We start from the raw sequence: 25,390 nt of genomic DNA, 5'->3' as shown, positions 1-25,390 counted from the left end.
GTGAGAACAGACAGGACCCGAGATAATTAAATAAAAACACAGGAACTGCATTATTTATTTTAAAGGAAAACGTGTTTTCTAGGAAGAAAGTGCTTTATTTGGGCAAATCTCTAAAGCTGTTTATCAGCTTAAACTCATTATCTGCCCATATGGTCTTAGCACTGTGGGTAGAAAAAAACCACCCTGGGCATGCACGAGCTGGTGAAATGTCATCTGCCCTTTTGCCAGAAACCAGGATTTTTGCATTGACGTCAGATTGGGATCCTTGCCACAAGCGAAGGGCCACCATAAGGATAGTCATAATATTTTAATTATGAAGGGATCTTACAGAAGGCAGGGGCAAAGCAAGAAAAGCCATTCACAACAAAGTCACTTGATTCACTGTTTGCCTCCTCTGCTCTTTTTGTTTGGGGAGGAGGGGTGGGGAAAGAACAACCTAACTTAGAAAGCAAAGGAAAACAAAAAGGCAAGAGAATGAGACACGAGAGACAATAAACACACATCAAAGCTGAAGATGGCTCCACTTCAACTGCCTACAGTATGCAACCAGGGATAGATTAAGGCAAAGATAAAAGGTGCTAGGAGGGAAAATACTACCGCTTCCCTTGTTCAGCCCTAATGTTGAGAGAAGCCAAGATCCCAGCTGGCTCTGCTGAAGCACACACCATAGACCTAGTTTTAGAGAACCCCACATCTATCCACCCGCCGCTGGGGACCAGTTCCATGCAGGGAGGTGGTTTGAAGCCCTTCCTGCTCCCCCATTGAGCTGCTGCAGTGAGCGGGAGCTGGGTTTATTGATTCTGCGAGTCACAGTTAGCCACGGGCCGCAGGACCAAAGGTTTAGCACAGGACATTAAACCTGACAGTCTGAGCTGTCAACTGGGTTATTCTGGGGAGGGAGAAACAAATTGAAGCCACAGTAACAGATGCTTCTCATGTTTTATGAACTGCAGTATTATTCCTGGTTACAGATACAGTTTCTGCCTTTTAGAACAGACCTGCAGTGTTGCGTATATGGAGTTGTTTGAATCAAACAACTTGGCAGAGAACTTCAGGACAGATCAGCATTTTCATACACACACAATGATTCCCGTTTCCCTTTCGCCCCACCCTGAGAAGCATAATACACGTTAAAGCAGCCAAAAATGAGATCAGGATAGAGTCATTCGTTGCCATCAGCTAAGGCGAGGATGCAAACACTCAGACCCCCTCCTCAAACACACTCAACCTCTTCTCTGAAGGAATGAAGTTGCTGGGATCTGCTCTAAGTTGTAAAGCAAGCCTGGAAACGGAAGGCTGGTGCTCTTCCCAGGATGTCTTATCCTTACAGCCCAAGGGGAATAAAGGGATTTCCCCGTGATTTACAAAGGAAAGCTGAAACACTCTGCGAGCCAAAGCCACCCCCAAAGCTCACCCTGCGCTCCGCACCTGCGGGGCAAGCGGAGCCTCGCATAAGGAGAAGAAAGCCCTCTCGTGGAAACGGCCAGCATCGCGCACCCCAGACCTCCACCGACCTCCACCCTCGTCCGCGGCCCGCTTAGAGCATCCCCCCGCTCCCCGTTATCCCTCGGGATGCGGACGGATGCTCTGCCACCAGCGGTCCTTCCCCAAGGCACCGCTACCCCTTCATTCCTCTGCACCAGCACCTCTCTCTCGGTCTTAAACACACAACGTGGGTACCTGAGCCATTCGTGGACAAGGCCTGCTCTGCAGAAAGGGTGGGATAATCGGTAGAAATCCTGTCTGGATTTTGCTGGCAGCCTGGAATAGCTCAGAAAATTTCAAGCTCTTCCTTTCTTCTTCTCGCTCCGCTACGCTTAAATTCATGGCAAAGTGTGATGTGTGGTATTCCAGCCTCTGCCAACAAAAGCTGTACCTCAGCCACAACAAATACAGGAACATTAACTGCCTTCCAGGGAGGGTCAAGCGTTTGAATCAGTTTAACATCCTATACAAATACTTTCAGTGAAAGCAGATGATACAGAAGCACTTCTGCACATTATGCTACATGGTCACATTTGAAAGATTCTCCTCAAAAGATGAGAAATATAAAGAACACGCTTATTCCTCCCTCTCATTTGCTCTCTGTATACTTCTGAGACAGAACTTACAAAACCATAGATACCAGAATAAGCATTACACTGGTAGAATCCATCAAACACTCAGGCACATCCTGCTGAATTAAGGCAACTCTTTACTAACTCCACACGCTTTTCACCCACTGGTATAATCCAGGGCGAGCCTGGGCTCACAGTGTGTGCACGCATCCTGCCGGGCACATAGCCCTTGCCAGCACACTTCTGCCCAAGCAGCTTTGGTAGCCACTGGCTATTGAGTGAAATACGTGCCTAGAGCCTAGGAATCGCATTCAGATTTCCTCTTGTTACAGAAACACAAGCAGCAATCAGGCTGGGCTTGCTAACTGCTGAGGGAAGGGCTAAAGGAAACGGGGAATTATGATTACTAGACTTCACAGAAAGCCACCCAAGTACAATGCATCTGAAAACGCTGTCTCCTTGCTCACTACGATATTTAAACACTAAAGTTATGGGAAAACTTCATAGTGCACAGCCCATAAAACCCGCACGTCTCGGTAGGGTTGTACCTCACTAACGTGTCCCCGCTGCTATAAATCCCTATCAGAAAGCAGGGACCGACCCAGGGTGGCGGGACTGCAAAGTCTGAAAGAGAAAACTCCTACCGAGCCGGACCCGAGTCAGAAACACGGGGAACTCTCGCACCCCCCATCCAAACTTCAACGGGTAGAACGCCCCACAACGCTGCGAACGGGCGGCAGAGCGCCCCGGGCACAGCCCGCAGGCACCGACGCCTCCTCCGCTTGCCTTTAGGAGGACGCGGGGGGTGATAAAATAGAGACTACTAAAGGGGTACTAAGGGTATAGAATGCTCCGAGACACCCCCCCAGACACTCCCGGTACCGACGGGGAGAGCCTGCGGGCCCCGAGAGGTGCTACCGGGGGGCTCGCTCGGCTGCTCGGGGGGAGCGTTTCAACTCCCACTCCCGGTGTCCCTGGAACCCAAGCGGCAGCGGAGGGAGCCGAGCCCCTTCCGTGCGAGCCCCAGCCGGCTGCGTCCCAGTGCTGCTGCCCCGGGCAGGGGGACGGAGCCTCGGCAGAGCTCGGCGGAGGAGCGGCTGCTGGGGGCACCCCGAAGCGAACCCCGACCCGACCCGACCCGATGCGAGCCCCGTCCCGTTACCTGCCGGCGGCTCCCCGCCCCGGGGGACACACGGAGCTGTCGGCGGGCGGCTCCCGGCGGCGCTGGGCTCCCACTGCCGTGCGCGCCCCGTGCCCGGCAGCCGCGGAGCGCCGGAGCGCAGCGCAGCCGGCTCCGCCCCATGGCCGTGCCCCTTCTCCGCCCAGCCCGGCCCTCCCCCGGCAGGAAACTTCCCAGGAGAACCCCCCCAGCTCGGCTCTCGCTCCCTTCGGGGGCTCCGGGGAGCGGCAGCCCGAAGGGGTGGCCCAAGGGGACCCTTCCGCTCGGGGGTGAGTCGTGAGCACGATGCCCCGCGGCTCTAGGGTGCTCCAGTAACTCCTGATGGGCTTCGGATGCGCTGGGAGTGCAAAAGAAAGAGAGCGAGAAGGTCGCTTGTTGGCCGGTATTTGGGAGCTTTCTAAACGCGCTGGAAGATGTGTCAGAGCCGCTTCAAACAAAGGATGACACTGCAGGATTGGAAAGGCTGTCAAAAAAAAGCCTACGGAGCCAAATGAAGAGCCCGCGTTTGTACCACTGGGAAAGCCAACCCGCCTAAGCCTGGTTTCCTAAGGAAAAATGGCTTCTAAAGTTGTGCTCCCTGTGCGTGCCAGTAACTTCTGAGGCAACGATTTCAACTAAGTTTGATAACTACAAAGCAGGTAACTGTGTAGAAGAGATCATCTGTTTTATTGCTCCTGCAAGATCCCGAATCCAAGAGCATCCAACACACACCACGAAGGGGTCAACATGACTCTCCCCTAAGGAAACCCCACTTCACTGGTCCTAATGCTCACAAAAGTCCTTGCTGTGTTGGAGAGAAAGAAAGAGGGAGGGAAAAGTGTGTGGAAGTCACACTTACTCTCAGTAGCAATGGGTGGCCCAGGAGCAAGATGTGAGTAAACTGGACTCTGTGCTCACATGTAACAAGAGAGGGAATAATCCCGCAATGACCAGATCCTGCGAGTGGTCCTGGGTAGATGCATCCTCATGCTGGTGACATGTCCTGGTTATGATGCTCCATAAGATGGGGGATGCAGATTTGGACCCTGAAAGCTTATTAGAACAAGAGACTAAGCATGCAGAGCAAAGGACAAACCCAGCATCCCTGTTTAAACATCTCTGCTAATGCCTCATATATCTGGTAATGAACAGTTACAATGCTCCCCAGGTACAGATATTTGTTGGCATTGGCTTGCTGTCTTTTCCTAATGTAATCTAAAAATAGGGAGATACACACAGAGTTGAACAGCGATGGTCCCAAATCTATTTCTGTGTAACAGCAAAAACTAGATCGCACAAGCAGATCGTCTTTGTAATGTATGTTGTGTTACAGCCTATTGCTTGAGACAGGCAATCATTTCAAGGTCTGGTATTTTCTTGTAATGTTTGGGCCCGTGTTTTTCCATTTCTGTTTCACTGTTCATTTATTTGTGTCACACAGCATGATCCATGGTCTCCTTGGTCTTTGTGGCAGAGTAGGGGATTTCCATTTCTTTATTAGACACAGTTTGACACGAGGTAATAGCCTTGTTCCTCATTTGATTCCTCTGCAAAGGACTCCGAGTGCTATTTTCCAGGAGGCTGGCTTTTCATACCCCTTGAGCAGCAGATCATGGCTCTTTCAGGCTGAGATTGCATTTGTGCTTTGCAAAGCTGTCAGACTGAGCTCTGTTGGTCCTCCTTCTGCACTCCCCATAGCAATCTCATGTATTTACGCCTGCACTCTCACAGGACCATTCCAGGACCACACATGCCAGGCAGTTTTGCTCTGTAGAATCATGGAATCTTGGAATGGTTTGGATTGAAAAGGGCATTAAGATCATTAAGCCACAGGCAGGGACATCTTCCACTAGAGCAGGTTGCTCCAAGCCCTGTCCAACCTGGCCTTCAACACTGCCAGGGATGGGGCAGCCACAGCTTCTCTGGGCACCCTGTGCCAGTGCCTCAGCACTCTCACAGAGAGCAATTTCTCTCTAATATCTAATCTAAATCTCCCCTCTTTCAGTTTAAAGCCATTCCCCCTTGTTCTTCACCTTGCACCTAGTGAATAAGCCATGAAAACGTGTGTGTGTGTCTGTCTGACCACCCAACTCCTGCCCCTGTTTGGTGGCCTAATGCACAGACCTCATGCACAGGGTTTCTAGGAAACCAAGTAAGCTCAGTCCTGCCCCAAACACCACAGCCTGAAACAGCTCCAGGCTCTATAGACAAAATCCCTTCCTCATCAGGGACACTCTTGGCATTTTTCCACCAACTGCCCCCCTTCCCCCTCCTTCCAGTGACATCATTATTGGGATATTTTGGGGGAAAAAAGCACAGGGCAGTGTATCCCAAGACTTGTTTTCTGTTTTCCATCCTGATGCTGTGGAACTGGTTTGTAAATGAACAAAAGTCAACTATATGTGACCCCAGCTTTCAGATCCTCCACATGCTCGCGTAGACACAATAGTGCTCTTACATGCTCAACTGTGCAATTTAAGGGGCCACCATTGAAAATTAGCTTCCCGAGTTTATAGTGCTTTCACTGTGGCGAAGGAACTGCTTTGTGAATCCCAGCCAGCACTGAATTGAGTTTTGCATTTAAAGCTGGGGTTTACGTTCTTTGTTACGTGTAAAGGATATAGTATATCCTCCGTGAACCTACAGCGTAAGAGGAACCTTGGATAAAACCTATTTAATGATAGTAACCTTGCAAGAGGGCTGGTTTACTTGTTTGCTGATAAATAAATTGCTGAATTAAAATGGGAACGAGGAAATAGTGCCATGGTCTAGCCCAAAACAGTAATTGCCACTTTCTCCTGTTTCAGAAGTGCCTGGAGCTGCAGCCCTCCCACTGTCTGAAGGGTCTGTCCCTTGAATATTACACCACATACACCATAATCTGAATAGTCTCTCCGTTATACTTCTGATAGGTTTAGGTTTTCAGAAGCAGAAACCACAATGTGGGGAAGCTGTGAACAAATTGGGGCAGGTTCCTCCCTGTTGTAACCGTATGGATGTTGAGAGAATTGAATTTCACTCCGTACAGCTAGCCCACTGCTTATCAACCCTTTCCTGTCTGTGCTTCACATCTTAGTTCTCAAGTTCACAGTTTCTCTGTGGCTTCCTTCCCCTGGCCTCCCCACCTTTCCTCCCACATCCTTTGCCTGCAAACTCCTCCCTTTCTTATCCCATTATTTTCTGTTGGTGTTTCTACTAATGTCATTCCCAATTTGCTGTGGAGGCGGATAAAGCAGGAATCCAACCACGATCCAGCTTGGCTGTGGTTCCTAGAGCTGGACTGACATAACTCGTTGCCTAGGCAGACGGGTAGAAGGAAACTCTCTGGCATCTGCGTACTGGAACCTAAGCACCAGTCTATTTCCAGATAACCACGGCACATTCCAGGAGCAATCTGTGCTCAGTTGGAATCACACCGTGTTATTAACTCTGCCGTGAGACTGAATGGCACTTCTGAGAGTGCAAAACAAACAAGGCCCTAGCCACAAAGACCTTAAGATGACAAACTGGCTGGCTGAACCTGATCACCTGCTCCCAGATAAAGACAGCAAAGTGAGTGATCCTCTTGTTCTCCCTAAATGTCAAGCACTTGCAGCGCTGACTGAAGGCACACCCATCACCATGCTCCCTCATCTGCTCTCACACTGCATTCCCAGCGCCCCTCCATCAGGCCTGGGAAAACAGCATGAGGGGGGCAGTTGATGTACTGGTAGCAAGAGGTTTGTTCAAGCTTCATTATTAAAATCATAATTAAAACCTTGCCAGTGTACTTTTTTCAACCCAGTTTTGTTTTCCCAGGCTCAGCTGGGATGAACCGAAGCTGGGTTGTTTACGAGCTGGTTTCTTTGTCAATGTCAGCATTTCCAGAGCATTTTCATCCCAGAAACAGCTAACATTGTGGAGGACAAAATCATCACAGGCCCCCACGCAGCTTTGCCAAGGTAATTCTTTATTTAATCAAGAACTAAGCTGTGTTTTGAATATTCATTTACAGGTTTGCTTTTCTCAACTTGATCACACAGTAATATATATGCATGCTTTACTAAACAAGCATGTTGCATCATCATCTCACATATGACCTTCTCATGGCTCTCAGACCCACAGACCGCTTTTGCTTCTAGGGCAAAAGACATGCTCTCCTTAAGGTTATCCAACCCATGAACATCACTTCATACTCATTGAGATGCTCACATAGGTAGAGTAACTTCCCTAAATGCTTTCCTGCCCACCTCCCTCCTTCCTTGCCTTTGAAGTTGCAAGGCTACACAAAAGAACTGGCAGTGGTGCCTAAAACAAAAACCAAGGAAGCACCAGTTGAATGAACCCTTGGAATCTGCCCAGAAAAATCTCTATTAAGAGAATTCTTTGTAATCATCTTAATATTCAGCATTGAAGGGATTCTATTAAAGCAAAAGGAACATATTTAAGATGAAAGTCGCCTCCACTCTTAGTAACAGGTAAAGCTGTGTATTACTGCGTATTATTCCTTCATCAGGGACTATAGCAATAGGATAAGGGGTAATGGGTTCAAACTTATACAGGGCAGATCTAGGATATAAGGAAGAAGTTTTTTACTGTGAGGGTGCTGAGGCGCTGGCACAGGTTGCCCAAGGGAGTTGTGGTTGCTCCATCCCTGGCAGTGTTCAAGGCCACGCTGGACGGGACTTGGAGCAACCTGCTCTAGTGGAAGGTGTCCCTGCCCATGGCAGGGGGTGGAACTGGATGAGCTTTAAGATCCCTTCCAACCCAAACCATTCCACAATTCTACTGAACTGAAAAAAAAAAAACCAAAAAACAGAAAATATCCTGTCCACTCTTTGCTTTTTTATCTTAAGTTTCCTAAAATGGAGCTTCTGCCAACCCCCAAGATTTCCAACTGCACATCCTTTGAGAAAGTTCTCAATGTTCATATTTCCTCTGAAATTCGCAGCTGAGCTTTTCTTGTACTTCTTGAACCCTGTGTGGAAACAAAGTTTGTTTCCCACAATCTTTTCAGTAATTCTCACTAAGGACAAGCAAAACGGAGGCCCCCATCACACCAGATGGTTTAAATATGACAAGAGAGATAAATACAGAGGAACAGTTATCCCCATTTACAAATCGGAAATCGAGGCATGAAGAATGAATGCCGAAGGAGGGCTAGGAGCCTGTGGCAGCTCCAGGACATGAGCTAGGAGATCCTGGATCCCAGACAAGCTCCTTATTCATCCAAACATCTATCCTCAAATGTTTTGACACTCCTTGGCATTTGCATTTCTCTTCTAAGACAAAGGGAGGAGGCTCAAACACGCTTTTAAAACTCCAGCTTAACACGCAAAATCTGAAGCTGGTTTTGTTCTCATGAGATTTTACAAAGCACCTTTCTCCTTTAAAAACAATAAATAAAAGAAAGGTAACAAACACAGCTTCAGGGTTTATTCTTCCTTGAGATGTTCCAAATAAATAACACTTTATTGGACAGTCAAAGTTCTCTGGTATGTAGCTCACAGATATCTACTGAGAAAAGCAGTAACTGCCAGGGGGCAGATGTGTTGAAAACTTCACTTCTGACTGCAGTTAGATGGTCACCCTGCAATTTGTTTCAACACAGCCAGTTGTGTTGCCATAACTCGTTAAACATCTGCTAAAAACATATGGAATCCTCCTGGGGGGATGTAAGCTGATGCCATTCATCAAGCTATTTCCCTTCTCCCCAAATGACTCCTTCCAGAGAGCCAAGTGAAGCAAAGGATTCTAATGTTTACTTGTAGAAGGGGATCCCAAGCCAGAAAAGTGCTGATAGCTCCTCTTGTACCTGGGAGAAGGTCCTATCCGAGCAAATTCTTCTTCATGTAACATGGTTAAGGAGGAAAACAGAACAGCACATCATCAGAACTCCAAAGCAGTCATTGCATTGGGCCCTTAGGTGAAAGGAGGTACCGTGGTGTCCTACAGCAAAACTACTCCCTGCTCTGTAGAAGCTGGTTTAAGTTGGCGCTACCAGGTTAGCTGGGAGATTGCTGACTTTTGTGATGGAACCTAAAGTACTTCCTGGTATCACATAAAACAGCATTTTATTAAATCCAGACAGTTGGACTGTCTAAGCACTGGGATAAACACTCAAGGCTGTGTAAAATGAGCACAAGAAGGCTGTAAAATGCAACCGCAGTGTTAATGAGCTGGAGTGTTACAACTGGCACTCCACTTGCTGGTGGAAGCGTTGCTGGACATCACGCATGATCCCAGAAGTTTCCATGATCAAATTCAGTGCCCTGGGGTGTAGCTTCAAAGGTCTCCAGTGACAGATGGAGACGTTGTATCCTAACAAGTCCAGGAAGCAATGATAGGATAGAATCAAGGAACCACAGATTGGTTTGGGTTTGGAAAGGACCTTAAGATCATCCGGTTCCAACCCCCTCCTATGGGCAGGGACACCTCACACTAAACCATGTCACCCAAGGCTCTGTCCAACCTGGCCTTGAACACTGCCAGGGATGGAGCATTTACCACTTATTTAAGCAACCTGTTCTAGTGTCTCACCACCCTCACAATAAGAGTTCTTCTATGCATGAGTGTGTAAGGCAGCCCTGCTCCTGTGCCAATGAAAGGGAGCTAGTAAGGGAATAGAGCATCTATGCTGGGTACAGGAGCTATGAAATAGCTTAATGCTACGTGGTGGGATTGAGGCAGACCTGGTGCTAGGTTAAGATCAGTTATTTTTTAAGTGTAATAATGAAATGAAAGGTCCTTGGGACCCCTTCACCAGGTGCTGATCAATCAGCCTCCCATTCTTGCATGGGAGAGCAAATGGATGTCAGAAATACACAGTGGTTCCCCCAAGCGGGCATCAGGATTAGAATTTAGGGCTCCTAATCTATGATCAAACCACATGATTGCACCTCTACCAGCTACTTCAGACATCAGGTTTCTTTACCTGAAGAGGAAAACCCTTTCACTGGCTGGGAACTCATTACTCAGAACAACTCTTGTACCAATACGGTTATTTTACAACTTAAGAATAGGGATACTTGTAGGCCACTGTGGAGCACAGGTTGGAACTATGCGAATCCCTTATCTGACGGATTCCTGCTGTGAATGTTTTAAACAACATTGTGAGTTACTAGCTGCTGTTTCCTATCAGGAAGAGATAAACTGTGAATTTATTACAGGTTGGAACCAGCTTCACCCCTGGATTTACTAAACTGATTTCAATGCAAGAATGCCAAGGACACAATCTCTTAGCTAAGTAGTCCTTAGCCACCTACTGAGATTAACTTATTGTACATACATCACAAAAGCTTGCATAGCAAGAGAAGGGCATCTCCTTGTTTCCTGTTTTTCTGAGCTACCCTCAAAGAAGGATCCAGAATGTAGATCCTGCTTGAAATATCCCTCTTCCAGTCTACTAGAAGGTTGGATCCAGCAAACCCTTGAAACCAGAGGAGTATGGAAAGGTTGGCAAAGGCTCTGAAGCTTCCTGCTTCTCCCTTCTGTTGTAGCCAGCCCTTTTGCACAGCCTTTCATGTCATCTTTTGGCACTGGGTGATCCTGGGTGTGATAACAAATTGCAGGAGTGGCTGTGAAAGATAAAGACATTAAGAAGTTAATGTTAACCCAGTTTTCCTGAAGTCATGCACTGTACAGTGGGTACTGAGTCCTGATACTAAGGAGGTCAGAAGAGAACAGGGGGTTGCCCAAACCACTTCTGCAGCACTCAGTTAAGATATGGCACTGCTCTAGTAGAGATGAGAGGGGAAGAAGCATTACAAGCCCTCAGGTTAGCTCCTTCTGGGCAGTCTGCAATCCAGACTGCACATTTCCACCTTCCTCCTTCTCAGTCCATGTCTTACAGCCCCTCTCCTGCTTTTAATTCCTCTTCTTTTCTCTAGGCTCATTTTCCCCTCAATCTCTCCAGCCCTGTTGTGTTCCCTGCAAGGGTTTCAATCTAATTCTTCATCCCTGTCATACCCCCCCACTTAGTATTGGGTTTCCATGTTGTGTTCAAGGTGTTTTCATTTCCTTTCCACGGGTAAAGACGCAAAGCAGAGAGCCAGTAGGAAAAGGAGGGTCAGAGGCAGAAGGGGCTTTTCAGCCTGACAGAATGGGGACAAACACCTCTGTCACAAGCAGAAGCAATAACATGTTAGAAAGGAGGAGGATGAAAACTCTGCCTGTCTTGGAAACAGCCACTGAACTGAAGCAATAATTTGGGGAAGCCCAGGGTATTGATAGAGCAGCTGGTCTCCTTCCAACTGAGATTCGCTGTGTTCCAGGGCTATAATCAGGCAAATAGAGAAATGTGACAACCAAGTCTTTATTCGATGTGCCAGGGAGCAGCCGCCCCTTCACCTGAGCTAGAAATGGCTTCACTAATGCACAGCATGTGCACAAGTCACTAAAGAGCCTTCACCCTTCATCAGTCAGAGGAGTGCAGTTGTGTGTGCAGCGGCACTGACAGAGGCAAGCGGGTGGCGAGCTATTAAGAAGGAAGCCTGATGGCCCCTTGAGAGCATCAGGAGTGGGGAAATAAAATGAAATTAAAGAAACCTTTCACCTGAATTTTAATCATACCCAAGGGAAGACACGAGATTTAATACAAAACATTACACAGCTGCTTTGCTCCACGAGATTAACTTCGTGTAACAGGATGAATAAAAATATTCCCACTTCAACTTTGTGAAACATTCTGCCCCGAGGCAGTGAGAGAAATGGCACAGAATGCAGAATGAGGCAGGGAGATGAGCTAGGCGCGCTTTTAAGCTCTGTGCAAGTCACCCACCCAAAGCTGGGCTCTGACACAAATCTCCTTCAGCATCTCAAATTAATAATTCATCCTGAGCTGGGCAATCATTACACAATCTCCTTTTGTAGACAGACAGTCAGAGAGAACAAATAGGAGAGTTAATGCTGGCTGGCAATACTGTGGATCTTTGAAAGCAACAGGCTATGACAGCACTTCTTAGGTTCCCCTAGCGCTACGCTTAGAGCCTTGGCATCCGCGAAAGGCTCTAAATGTACGTGTATGAGGAGTGACCCACTTCTGCAATTGGAAGTTGGAATGCCTCCCAGATGCACACATGACGTTTTGGCAACACACAGAGAGAGAAGTTCAAGGAAAGTAGGAAAAGAGTTCGGGAGAGCAGTGTGAACGAAAACACCAATGGAGCAAAACACACAGCTCCAAACTCTTTGTAATCAGTCATCCAAGATGAGCTGCTATCGAGGTCATGAGAGATCTTTGTGGTAGAATCAAGGCAACTTCCTTTAGCCACCAAGAGAAGTTGTAAACTCACATCGCAGCCTGTCAAAGCCAGCAGGGACTTCTCTATTGATTTACAAGAGTATCAGCTGGAGATAGAACCTCTTTACTTTTCAAGCTGTAGAGTAAATGCATGTCCCTTGGCAAGTAACTTTCCCTGGTAACCCCATTTATGAAGCACGAGTGGTATTTCCTTAGGGCTCAGCATGACAGACAACGTGCAATGCATGAAATATATCTCCATCCATGTTTAACAATTTCTAAAATAAACTGTTTCCTATTTCTGATTAAAATTAGCAGTAACATCCAACCTGATCACCCTGAACTTGTCTTTTTGGGGCAGCAGTCCTGTTAGGTCCTGAAAATTAAGCAGCTTCTAGCACTGGCTAGGCCTTGGAAAATGAACCCAGATCACAACAACTGCTATGAGTCAGATATGATCTTTCTTCTTTTATGCCAGATGAGAATTCACAACATCAGTGTGGTGCCAGCCATAGAAATAAGCAAAACAGTGTTGCCTAGGGCAGCAGTGTGCTCATGGATAGTGTGCTGCCTACTTGGTCTCTATGGGAGCTCTGAAAGGCAGGTTGGCTCTCAGGCAGAAGACAGGGTTATTCAGAGCAGATGCAGCAGCCACTTACCTGACCCCTCTCAGGTGTCTGGCAGCAGTGGTTGTAGCAATCCCAGTTCTCCAATTCAGCCTGCAATTACATTTGTACCCCTTCCCGCTTCTCTTCTCTTGCCTGTGGAGAAAGCAGCCTTGTGCCAGTCCCTCATCTTGGGGGCTGAAGAAATCAACTTTGTCTATGCTGTTGAGAAGTCACCCCCCGGCACTGGTGATGCTCTGCAGCCAGAGGTGTTCTGAGTGAGATGTAAATCAAGGTACATGGTCATAAAACAGCAAGTGACAAGTCTTGGAGGGGAAAAAAAAGGTGTTATCTTTAGTAACCAGGCCAAATGCCAGCTCCAGCTAAGATAACAGACATTCTACTGACTTCCTGCAATTTTCCTTCAGTGAAATATTATCCTCCCTACTTCCTGCCAGAGTGTCATTTAACACTGCCTTGCCAGCCTACTGTGATTCACTCAAAGGAAGCTGTACTTCAGTAAAGGCTAAAGTAACTCTGCTACGTTAGAGATGCGTCCGAACTGAGATTCAAACTGATTTATACACATACTCAAGAATGTGCATAGATTCAGTGCTTTAATTTCGGTCAGTGAAATTAGCAATAGCCCTTTATTGTAGGAAAAGAACAACAAAAAGATTAAATACATGGAAGACACAAGCATTCCTGCCTGTATCTGGAGAGTGGATGTTACTAAAATCACTTCTTCAGAGCAATAGCAAGACCCTCCTCTTATAGCACTGTGATCTTGGATTCCAACAACTGCTAATTCTATCACTGGGAACAACTGCTGCTCCTAGAGACCGCACTGAAGTGCTCTACAAACAGCACATACCATCCAGTTTCCACTATCTTTAATTATGATAGCTACTGGGCCATATCTACATCCATATTTGCTGCACATATTGCAGTTCTGCCTCAATGATGCTTTGCAAACAAAAATGCTGTATCATAATGTATCGCTTGAACCAAAGGTAAACTACACCAAAGCAATCTATCCCTACCTGTATATTTGCATTGGAACATGCCAGTGTACCTGAGGAAGATGGAACAGCTCCAAAAGCAGGCAGGATTGTTTTTCTGTTCACAATGGATTTCCTCCTCCATCAGGCACGTTCATTAAAGCTTGCTTCCTTTAGCAGGATCACCATAAAGGGCAACTGTGGAAGAGGAAAAGGAGTACAGACTTATGGCTTGCCATCTTCCAGGATTTGTGCTGAGGATTAATTGTATCCACCCTTTAATGAGGCTGAGTCCCCACTGAATGAGTGACCAACATCTTCACATTCTAGTGTGACTTTACAATAACAAGACATCCTCTCTTTACATATAAAGCTGTGTCTTTCACAGGAGCACAAACCACAGGCCAAAGGGGAAAGACATAGCTATTCACTGAAATGCAGGTAGTGTCAGAGCCTCAGCATCCATACATACACCAGCCCTGCTGTAGCTAATAGGCAATTTCTCTATCAAGTGTCACACTGTTCACACGTGTGAACATCTCCCTTTCCTCCCCGAGCACTGATGGTGGTGTTGATGGAGGTGGGACCACAGCCAGCTGTTCCCCGACATGAGGTGTGCCAGGCAGTGGGAAACAGCTCTCAGCTCCAGAAGCTGTCAAAGCCATCACGGGTTTATATTCTGTGGAAGTAATTAGGGACTCCCCATTGCTCCTCCATCACCTCCCATTTGTAGGGCAATCGCATCAGAGTCGAGTCATGCTCAGTCGACACTGCCAGCCTCCCCTGAAGCCAGTGGGGACTATTAAGAGAGGTTGCTGGGGCAGATGGAATATTCCCCACCGGAACACACATATGCAAAGCTATAGGTTTTGCCCTTGAATATTGCCTGCGGCATATTCCATCAGATAAATAAAAGCTGCTATTCTCATTGATTTTCTTAATAATTATTTGCATCTCCTCTTGCTTCTAGTCACAGTAATACCACCTCCAGGATGCAGTAGATACACTCATTCATGGCTTTTATCCTCCCTATATCCCTGATTTTTCCCATTCACTGGCTCATCTCTCTCTACAACCAGCACAAGGATACAGAGCCTTTGTGCTAAGGGACTGTGGAAGGGGAGCCACTGCTGCTCCCCAGACTCCTTCTGCTAAGGTTTGCAAGGAGAAGGGACTGGCTCTGAAATAGTTAAGCTTTGGTGCTTCCCTCACCACCAACAGACTCAAGGACACTGAGCTCATTTTGCCCTCCTTCATCAGGCAGAGGCCTTCAGGACCAACTGAAGTGAGTTTCTTATGCAGTTGGGCTTCCCGCTGTTCACATGAGGCTCGCTGGGGGATCAGGACCTGTGAGTTTTGCCAGGATGAAAAGCAGTTTCCTGCTAATAGAGGATCCCTCCAGCAGAGTCCTTGCCCTTCCCTCCTCTCCCCCTCGGGTGAACTGCCATTGACCCAGTGAATTCAATTAGTATGGTTCTTCCTTTATCAAACAAACCCCACATGGCCCAAACCAAACAGGGTGTATTTGAAAACAAATGGATTGAAGCAGCCCTAATCTACTCAGGCACTGTCCTCTGCATATGTTCTCTCCGAGTCAGCCCAGCCACAAATACAATCAGGGAATCATCAGGATCCCATCTGGTCTGCAAGAGGAGAGGGGAGTCTGACCCTGCAGAACAGAGGCTGGGGCCTCTATGAAATGGGCTCTTGCAGTGCCTTGACACTGATTTTGGGGCCAGTTTTCTGACTGTCCCATTGTTGTGCCCTTGGGGAAAGTGGGAGAGCGCCTCAGTTGGAGTCCTAGGGAAGAAAGCTTGTATGACCTCAGCTCCTCAACAGGGATGCACAGTACCACTGTATGCAGCCTGGACAAACCACACTAGCTACAGCACCTCTGTAAGCCACTGCAGCAGAAAATACAGCACCTTGTCTGGAGAATTCTGAATCACTTCAGCCACTCCATACATGAAGGTGAAGGACATGGAGAAAGCCCAGAGGAGGGCCATGGAGATGCTGCAAGGGCTGGAGCAGCTCTCCCATAGAGCCAAGCTGAGAGAGCTGGGCTGGTTCAGCCTGGAGAAGAGAAGGCTCCTGAAGGGGAGAGCTTAGAGCAGCTCCAGTGCCTAAAGGGGCTGCAGGAAACCTGGAGAGGGGCTTGGGACAAGGGCCTGTAGGGACAGGCCAAGGGGAATGGCTTTAACCTGCCAGAGGGGAGACTGAGATGAGCTCTTAGGCAGAAGCTCTTCCCTGTGAGGGTGCTGAGGCGCTGGCACAGGGTGCCCAGAGAAGCTGTGGCTGCCCCATCCCTGGCAGTGTTCAAGGGCAGGTTGGACACAGGGGCTTGGAGTAAGCTGCTCTAGTGGAAGGTGTCCCTGCCCGTGGCAGGGGATTGGAACTGGATGAGCTTTAAGGTCCCTTCCAACCCGAACCAGTCTGGGATTCTGTGACATGTTCCAGAGATACACTGAAGAACCAGCAGATTTCAAGCCAAGGCTACACAACTGCATAGCCATCAGGGTTGCAAAGACACTAACAAACAAAATCAGTCCTCCCTTAGCATAGCCCATCCCAAAAGGCTTCTTCCATCTGATCATTCAGGCAACAGGGCACTTGAGCCAAGTCTCCTATGTCAGTGCCTGCAGAGGTTAGCCTCTGATGGCACAGGGAGCATTGGCTTCTCATTCAGCCTTATCCCTCTTGGTGATAACCAAACAGCAGGAAGGAGGCAAGAGGCAGGGGCAAGCATTCATTCCAGGAAGATTCAAAGCTAGTGAATCTATTCCTTTTGTGCAGCCTTTATACATCTGTTTTCAGTGTATAACACATGTCTTAGGTGAGTATAACAAAACTGTGACAAAATAAATCCTGTGAAACTAGACCAGAGAACTTAGAACACATTTGAAGAAACTGCTGAAAAACATCAATTAGAAGTTACCATGTTTTCTCTCCCAGGCTGCCTGAAATATGTGGCAGGACACACACATCCCTGAGTGGTGGATGTGAATTATCCCACTGGAACCAGCAGCCAGCACTCCAAACTTGCAAGATGAGCTGTTCTTTAGAGCTGCTTCCTTTGCCCCAAAAGCCCTTGACGGCTTTTCTCTGTTCTTAAACACTGGACATTATCTCATGTATTTTATTTTTTTCTGTCAAAAAAAAAAACAAAACAGCCAAACCCGAGAGGAAAAAGGGCAGAAACACGACAAGGAATTTCAGTTGCACTACCCAATTCCATTCAATGTGAAGAACCTTTAGAAGCTGTTACTCTACCCATCACTGATGGGCAGATTTTCGCACTGCTTCTTTTTCCCTGCAAACATAACACTCCTCCCAGAGCCCTCATACAACACAGGTGCCTCACATAGAACAAGCTAAAATATATCTGAGGAGGCTTCTGGAAAAGGCCCTTTAGGGGAGCTGGAGAAAGCAGCACAATGAGCAGTACAAGTGCATCAAGCACAACAGAATTCAATGAGAAAATACATTGATCTGGTTTGTCCGATTCTGAGATTTGAGGAACTCACAAGAATACTTAAAGTTGCTCATTTGCATTGTGCTACCCAGAATATACCCTTCTAACCCATCTATTCCCCTTGCATGAAGGTTTTTCTTTTTCATTAACCATTATAAACTAAGGGCAGAAAGTCCTTCTTCTTTCACAGCTGGAGAAAGCATAAAGGGAGAAGTGAAGGTAGAGAAACAGAATCCATCAGTCACTGTGCGGAGTGGGATTGCTTGGCTGTGGATGCTTACAATCGCCTTCTAACTGCTTGGCTTACTCGTGTAACATATGGTGAAGCATGGAAAACCCACCTATAGCCCAAAGGTCACTGTGCCACCTGCAGACCCCAGACAACATGCAGCCCTGCACAAATACACATGGAAGTAATTAGGGAAGCAAGGGAGCTGGGATTTGAAGCGGAACCCCCTCAAGTCTGCCACATTAATCCTTCCAGCTGAGCTGGAGAAGACGTCTGAATTCCCTGGGGTCTGATTGCTGCAGCTTGTAGCTCTGGGTGGAAAAAATGTGATTTACTGTTTCCTTGCCACTAACATGCCATTGCATCCATGTGGTTTGAGTGGAGAGAACAACATAGGGGAGTTCCAAAGGGGCCAGATTCAATTACCTCATTACCTGCAGCCTGGCAGGATGCTTTCTCTTGCCAGTGTTGCTCTTCCGTGTGCATTCAGTTTAGAAATGACATTTGGGTTGTTCTTCTTATGCATCTTCGGTTAAAGGTGACAAGGTCTTTTGGACCAGTGTGGATAAAGGGATGCAGAGTGACTGTGAGTTTGGATTCATCTCCTCCGTATAATGCTGCATTGCCAAGCCACCATAACACAAAAGCTCATCTTTCATAGACCATATGACCCAGGATGCAACCTGCCCCTTAGAGGAAGTTATCTGGTTTCATGGCATACAGGAGTGTGCAATCTCTGCAGACTGCTGGCAAGTGGCACATGGTGATCATGTCACTTCATCAAGTCCTTCACGTGCGCTTAGCGCGTGATAAACAAGGCACTACATTCATCTTTGTGCCTTCTTTACTAAGTGAACATACATCATAAGAGCAGTCATCCAAGACCTTATTTCACCATTCCCCCCCCCCCCCAGAGGCTTTCTATCTAATTTTAAACTATCTGCTTACATTTCCTGGATTGTGTCAAATAAACAGACCCCTCTGTATGGAAACTCGGGATGCAGGAAGAGGCAGGGATGGGCAACACTAAGATCTCTCTCATCTCATCTCCTCCTGGAATATAAATGCTGGGCACGCAATTCCTAGTACAATTGTCTCTGTTCTTGTGTATTTGTCTGGGTAGATTCCCTGACATGACACAGAGCTGTTTCTGCTTCTTGAAAGATAAGCAGGTGAACGGAGGGCAGTTCTGAGTCAACAGCAGTAACGCTTCTATGATCCTTTTTTGCTTGGCCAGGATCTCCAGGCACTTCTCATGATGCAGTCACTCATTTATGGGGTCAAGATTATTTCTCTCCCATGGTGGTTATCAGTGAGGAAGGGGGTTGGTGTCTGCTGTTCCTGCTGAATCTCCCCACGCTGCATTTTCCACCCATCACCCAGTGAAGGTAAACAAACCAGAACAGCTATCTCCATTTGACAAGATGTGTCTCCTGGTGAGAGAAAAGAAAGCAAAACCTGCTGGGACAGCATCAAAGTCAGAACAAGGGGAGCTGCTACGTGGTTTCCCATCATACGGAGAAAATCAAGGTACAAGGATACAAGCTACCCAGCAAATCCCCTCACTGAATATGAACTGAGAAGCTGATCTTAATTTTTAATCTTGGACTATCATCTTCAGCTTTGGTTTGCTGCCTTGCCCGACGTTTCAAAATGAAGAACAAACCCCAAACCTGCTCTAGAACAGCTTTTACTCTGCAATTCATTGTCAGTCACATGCTGTACAAAGTAAAAGAGAAATAATTGTGTGGGGACAATGAACCTAAACCTTTCTCTTGCTGATTCAAGCGTCAGAGCACAGGCACGATCAGATCTATAACCCAAAGTAAGCCTTTTGCAGAATGTCCCCAGACTGCCATTTCAGGAAACGTTTGCAGAAAGTTAATGCCATGTCAGCATCCCTGTGTGGAAAATGGCTAACATTTAGGCACTGAAAATGCAGGAATACATGCATCTTCAGTCAGGAAGAGGCTGACTTAAGAGACTTTTGCTCTGAATGCATTGCTTTCCAAAAATGAACATAGAATCACAGAATGGTTTGGGTTGGAAAGGACCTGAAGATCATCCAGTTCCAACCCCCCTGCCGTGGGCAGGGACACCTCACACTAAACCATGTCACCCAAGGTTCTGTCCAACCTGGCCTTGAACACTGCCAGGGATGGAGCATTCACAACCTCCCTGGGCAACCCATTCCAGTGCCTCAGCACCCTCACAGTAAAGAACTTCTTCCTTATATCCAATCTAAACTTCCCCTGTTTAAGTTTGAACCCATTCCCTCTTGTCCCGGGGACATAGCTCATCACTGGAAAGCTAGATAACTACAGTTCATTTAAGTGCTGCTTAATTTCCCATATGAAATAAATGGACACATTTTAGGTTTGTCTTAACACGAAAGTCTGAAATTTCAGGTACCAGTTTTCCCCAGAAGGGAATTTTCCATCCGACTCATATAAAGATGCTGTCTCCCTGGTGGGAAGCAAAGGTCTCTGGCTAAGGGTCAAAAAGTACGTGCTCCCTGTGAGATAATAGTGGGTTTATGCACTGTCTGTCCAATACCACAAACATGAGATAATCGTGGAATTGATGCATAGCTCTCAAAGAAAGATACCTCCTGTTTGAGTCTCTGATCACCCTGGGTGAGAGAGATACATCTGCCCATCGATTTAGGGATTTAAAGCACCTTACCGCAGTGACTGAAAGCCAAATCCTCTCTCACTCTTAGTAGAGCATTTTTCACAGGCAGTCCAGTTGTTGTGGAACCAGAAACCCAGCTTCTTGTGTCAAGAAATAAGACAAGGCAGTGCCTGTTTTCTCCACCTACTTTCTCTACTTTCACTCACAGCAGAGCAATGCAGTTCTGAATCACTTCCCACCGCTGAAAGAGCTGTAAGTGGTTAATAGTCCCCAGTCAGGATGGTGCCTCAGTGACAGCAGAATGGCTGAGATGGGGTCTGAAGGAAACACTCCATGTGCTCTTCAGTCACTCCTTATCCCTTGTATGTCACAAGTGTTATCAAAGTAGCTGCACTCATTACTGCAATCCTGATTTGTACTGACTCTTGCTCACTCTGGGGTGTAGTGGAGCAGATAAGCTGGCTGCCCTGTACCAAGATGCCTGCTCCCTCTGCTCGGTAAACAGTGTGCAGGCTTTCACTGTTAAAAAGCTCATCTTACCAACAGATTCCCTACAAGAAATTTAGTTTCATCCTGGGCACAAAGGAAGTCCATACAATTTCTTCTGGTGGAATTCTCCAAGAGAGGGAGATAGACACAGGGACATTGTCCAGTGATCCATCGCCAATGATAACACATAAATCAGCAAGGAAAACTTGCAAAGTACATTTTGACCCCATGACCAAAATTTCCCATGAACTCAATACCTGTTTGGGCTGAGAAGAAGCTGAAATGCCCAGCTGGGATCCAAGGTGTACTTTTTAACTGTCCAGGTTTTAGCCAACATTGTTCTTCCTGCCTCTGTTAAATCAGTGTCATTGCCCTTTCTTCTATAGCAGGGAAAGGAAGGTATGGCATTAACACAGTTTGAAAGGCTCTGATTTAGGGCTTGGAGAAACAGTTGCAAGTAAATTAGCTACTACAGCTTAACAAGCTGACCTGATGTAACTGTGTACACTCTCTGCTGACAGTGAATGCCTTTTATGCAATATGCAGATATAACAACTAACTGCTGAGTCTTTTTATTGTTGCCCTTGCACAGAGAAATAAGGACCTGCCTTCAAGCTCCTTTCTGATGGTGACCACAGTTATCTGTCCTATATTCCCCCCCCTTCTACATAAATCTGTTTCCAAAGTGAATTCCAAAGTGTTTCCAAAGGGATTCAGCCAAGTAAAGCAGCAACCTGAGGTTCTGGAAACATCTAACCATTGAACACACCACAACAGTGGCTCTTACCATCTGCTGTACCAGAGAGTCAAGGTGCACAGCTATATCCTTTTCTGGGCAGAAAGCTGCTCCATGTTTTAAGCAATATTGGGAAGTAAACACTTGCCAGATGGACTAAATGAGAAGATCTGCATTAGTATATGCTGTAGGTGGCATTGGCTAGCTTCCACAGCTGCATGTCGCTGTGCAGCATCCTGCCTGGCATCACTGTGTACATGATAGGACTGCCACATTCCCCAGATGCACTGGATATTTGACATCTGCCACCAGCATGGTACAAGGATGCATGGTTTGATGAGGGTTTGTTGTTAATGAGATCCTCGAGTACCTATGCCAAGCATCCATCTGGGTCTTGCAACTGCTTGAACATCTACAATGTTCACCGAGAGTGAGCTTGAAACTCTCAGTACCACAAGGCAATGGTAGCAGGAATAAAAGGTGCAAAGCTGAGGAGACAGTACGGGCAGTAGGTAGCATTGGATTCAGACTCAGCCCTTCTTACTTCTGCCTAGAATTTACACTCTCAAGGAGCTTAAATCTCAAGTAGGATAATTACTTGAAAGTATTACAGCAAAAGATGAATCACTCAACTTTATTAAGGTTTAATGACTGTTTTGATTGCTCTGACTGAGATGACAGTGCTCATTCCACTGTATTTACTAGACCACTTTAAAACAATATCAATAATTTCAACATTAGACCTGCTGATTTTCTCCTTGTTCAACACTTGGCCAGCAATCCAGACTCTTTGTGTCTGCACACTGGCTTATGGAAAATGGGATGGCATAATGCCACAGTTTAGGGAAGCATCATCACCCAGATGAGAATGATTGATTCAAGAAATGACAGTCAGCACTGCTAGTCACTATACCAGAAGCAGACCTTTCCCATGTGAAGTAGTTTAGAAACACTGTGGAGTTTGGTGCATGGACATTGTCTTTGCAAAAAGGAGCAAATCCCACTCATTTTAATTTTGCCAGATGGCTTTAGGCATTCTCTTACTAGACCAGTAATGGCAATTTCATCACACTGGAGGGATACAGATGGGATAAGAAGAGGTGCTTACCCCAGTCCTCTGTTGTGAAGAGCTGAGATGCTGTATGTCATACTCTTGCTCTGGCAACAGTGGAATCTCTAGTCATGGACTATTGTATTACACAGTATCAGACCTCTTCTAGTGGTTACTGACTCTTTTTTGTTCCATTTCAAACCTTGAGTTACAGAGGTCAAATACAGTGACCCTAGCCCTCATCTGGCATCAAAGGGAGAGATACAGCCTTTATACACTGTGGGAACTGCAGCTTCAAAAGACATAGCATCAATACATACAGGAAAGTGCCTCCAGCACTCACTCATTACTAGCTGAGAGAAGGCAGGGTTTTCCTATAGGTTCCCAGTGGGCCCAGGCACAGAGAATACCAACAGAACAGTGGCTATGGCTGACGACAGCAGAGGCCATACAGAACAGGGCCTTTTGCAAATCTTTACCAGCAAATTCCTTTAGGATGTGTGGGATTCCTAGGAGGCACAGGGAAGGATGACTTGTGATGTCCCAGATCTTTATAGGTGCGATCTTAAATATCACTGTGCATAACACGATCTTAAATATCACACCATGGAAGAATTCCTGAGGTGTCTGCCACCCACAGTGAGTCAAGAGCAGCCTTCAGACATACTTGTCTTCCTTTGACAGTCTCTTGTATTGGCTGCAGCTGAAAGCAGCTGTCAAAATAATGTGCTTTACCTGTTGATTCTAACTTTGTAGGCCTGGCTTCAGTTCACATCACATGGACTTCGCCTTTCATACCATACACGATAACAAGCCTGGTCACCAGACCATACAGACGTACTTTATAGAGCATGTTTGTGCTTATAAACATGCACCTGCCTCAGTTCTCAGACAGCTATATCAGCCTTTGGATGTCTGAATATGGCAAAAGGGAAGCTGGTGCCATATTGTTGGGCTTATGGGTTTTTCTTCTGGTAACTTGGGGGAAAAGGTAATATTCTAAAGGTTTTTCTTGCTATGCTTTCCTTTCCTTCTCTCACATACTTTGGTTTATGTCATTTCTGTTCTCTGATAAATTATACAGTACATTGCTCTGTTATGTGCTGAGATGGCCGCACTTTAAACCTAGATATGTTAATGCATAGTGAAACCCCTGTGACTATGGGACTGCTGTGGGGAGCTGCATGCTTGAATTAAAGTAGTTGCCTATTCAATATTAATGTATTATTATTTATGTTATTTAATATTAATATAGATTATTTCATTTCATATAGAAAGTATCTCAATAAAATATAAAGCAAAGATTGACAAGAAACCCCAGCCCTACAGGAAAGCTCTCCCATCCTAACAGCACCAAGTCAAATGTCTTTTCCATCTGCTCCGGCTGTGTTCAAAGCTCTTCAGCAGCAGCTTGAACGCTGCAGTGCTATTACCAAGCTCAGATGCTCGATTTCAAGAGCTGCTGTGCACCTCAACATCCCCTTAGGCTCTCACTGGGACAGGTTAAAACTCCTTTTGTTTTGGTGTGGAAGCTTTGGTCTGATAGCAACAGATATAAAGGATGCTGCTAGGCTCCTCAGGAGCCGTGATCTGGAGACATCCTGTTACTTGCTTACAGCATCCCTTTGATGCATCACTGAAAGGTTTATTGCATACAGAGTAATCACCAGCAGAAAATACCTGATGCTAGAGATGTTCTGGGAAAGGAGAAGGGCAGGAAAAGGGATAGCAGGACAGTTTGTCACAGATGCCTTGTTCTGAGAGGGCTAAAGATGGTCCTAACCCATTACTTTACAGTATATCCCACTAAACAGTATGCATCACTGCCTAAAAGCAGTGATTTCCAACTCTACTGTACTGCCAAAGATTAGTGTTGACTGCTCTTTTTTTAACCACACCAAGCCTTTGTCCACTGCTGCTTCGAACAATGGCAGCTCACGAGGATGTGGAACAAACAACCACAATTCCTTTCTCAGTGTTTGCTATGGTGGGAACAAATAGGGAGAGCTTCAAGGAAGCACGAGTTGCAAATAGCGCAGGTGAGAGGAGGATTGGCACAGAAAAGCTTTTGTTATTACAAGCCAACATTATTTGCTCTGCAGCGGAAAAGAGGGAATCTTCTCCTCAGCTGTAACTGTGGCTGCAAAGAGAGGCTCTTTTAGGTCCAAACAGGAGGCAAAGTGAGGATTTTCAAGCCTATTTAGAGGACACAAAGGTTGAGGGAGAAATGGGGTAGATAAAAGCAGTCTTCTCCAAAAATGTGCTGCCTAAAAATTCTGTTTAGAGTAAAGTCAGAAATGGAGGTGGGTAAAGCCCAAGCAACAAGAGGAGAAACTTGCAGTCTGCAGAAATGCCTCTAACAATGCCTTAGGATCACATAAACAAGGCTATTAATAGAAGCTTGCCTCTCCAGCAGCCCTCAAAGGCTGCTTCCTCCCATTCTTCTGTCTGCACCAATTCAAGGCAGAGAAGCCCCGGCTTCAGAAAACCTCGTTTGCTCCCTTCTTGTTTTTATCTTTCCCTCCACTGTATTTCCTGTCAGGATTACAGGCCAGAAAAGCCGGAAATCTCTTTGTACCTCTGCGACTGCCAAAGCCTGACCAAGAAATGTACTTCACGTACGGCTGTTTTCCACCAGCGGGTCGGATTAACACAGGTAAGGGTGGGAGCTGGGGTACAGGCTGCTTTTCCAATCACTTCGAACAAGCCAGCATTCCTGCTTCACAACCACACGGAG

At 46.5% G+C, this 25,390-nt stretch overlaps 1 protein-coding gene and 1 long non-coding RNA gene across 4 annotated transcripts in view; both read right to left on the bottom strand.

Annotated features, from left to right (window-relative positions):
- The window catches only part of TSPAN18 (tetraspanin 18), a 130,229-nt gene extending 126,858 nt beyond the window's left edge, over positions 1-3,371 (bottom strand). For all 3 annotated transcript variants that reach the window (XM_061462213.1, XM_061462211.1, XM_061462212.1), the window contains exon 1: positions 3,220-3,371. The gene's annotated coding sequence lies outside the window, so the exon portion shown is untranslated. The remainder of the gene's footprint in view (positions 1-3,219) is intronic.
- LOC133273736 (uncharacterized) overlaps positions 1-25,390 on the bottom strand; it is a 589,959-nt gene that overhangs the window by 515,782 nt on the left and 48,787 nt on the right. The gene's annotated exons all lie outside the window — the stretch shown is intronic.

This window comes from Pezoporus flaviventris, unplaced genomic scaffold, assembly GCF_033815535.1.
Source record: "Pezoporus flaviventris isolate CSIRO_AGI_PZ_B2104156 unplaced genomic scaffold, CSIRO_AGI_Pfla_v1 ptg000035l, whole genome shotgun sequence".
NCBI lineage: Eukaryota > Metazoa > Chordata > Aves > Psittaciformes > Psittacidae > Pezoporus > Pezoporus flaviventris.
This window is presented reverse-complemented; position numbering and strand designations above follow the sequence as displayed.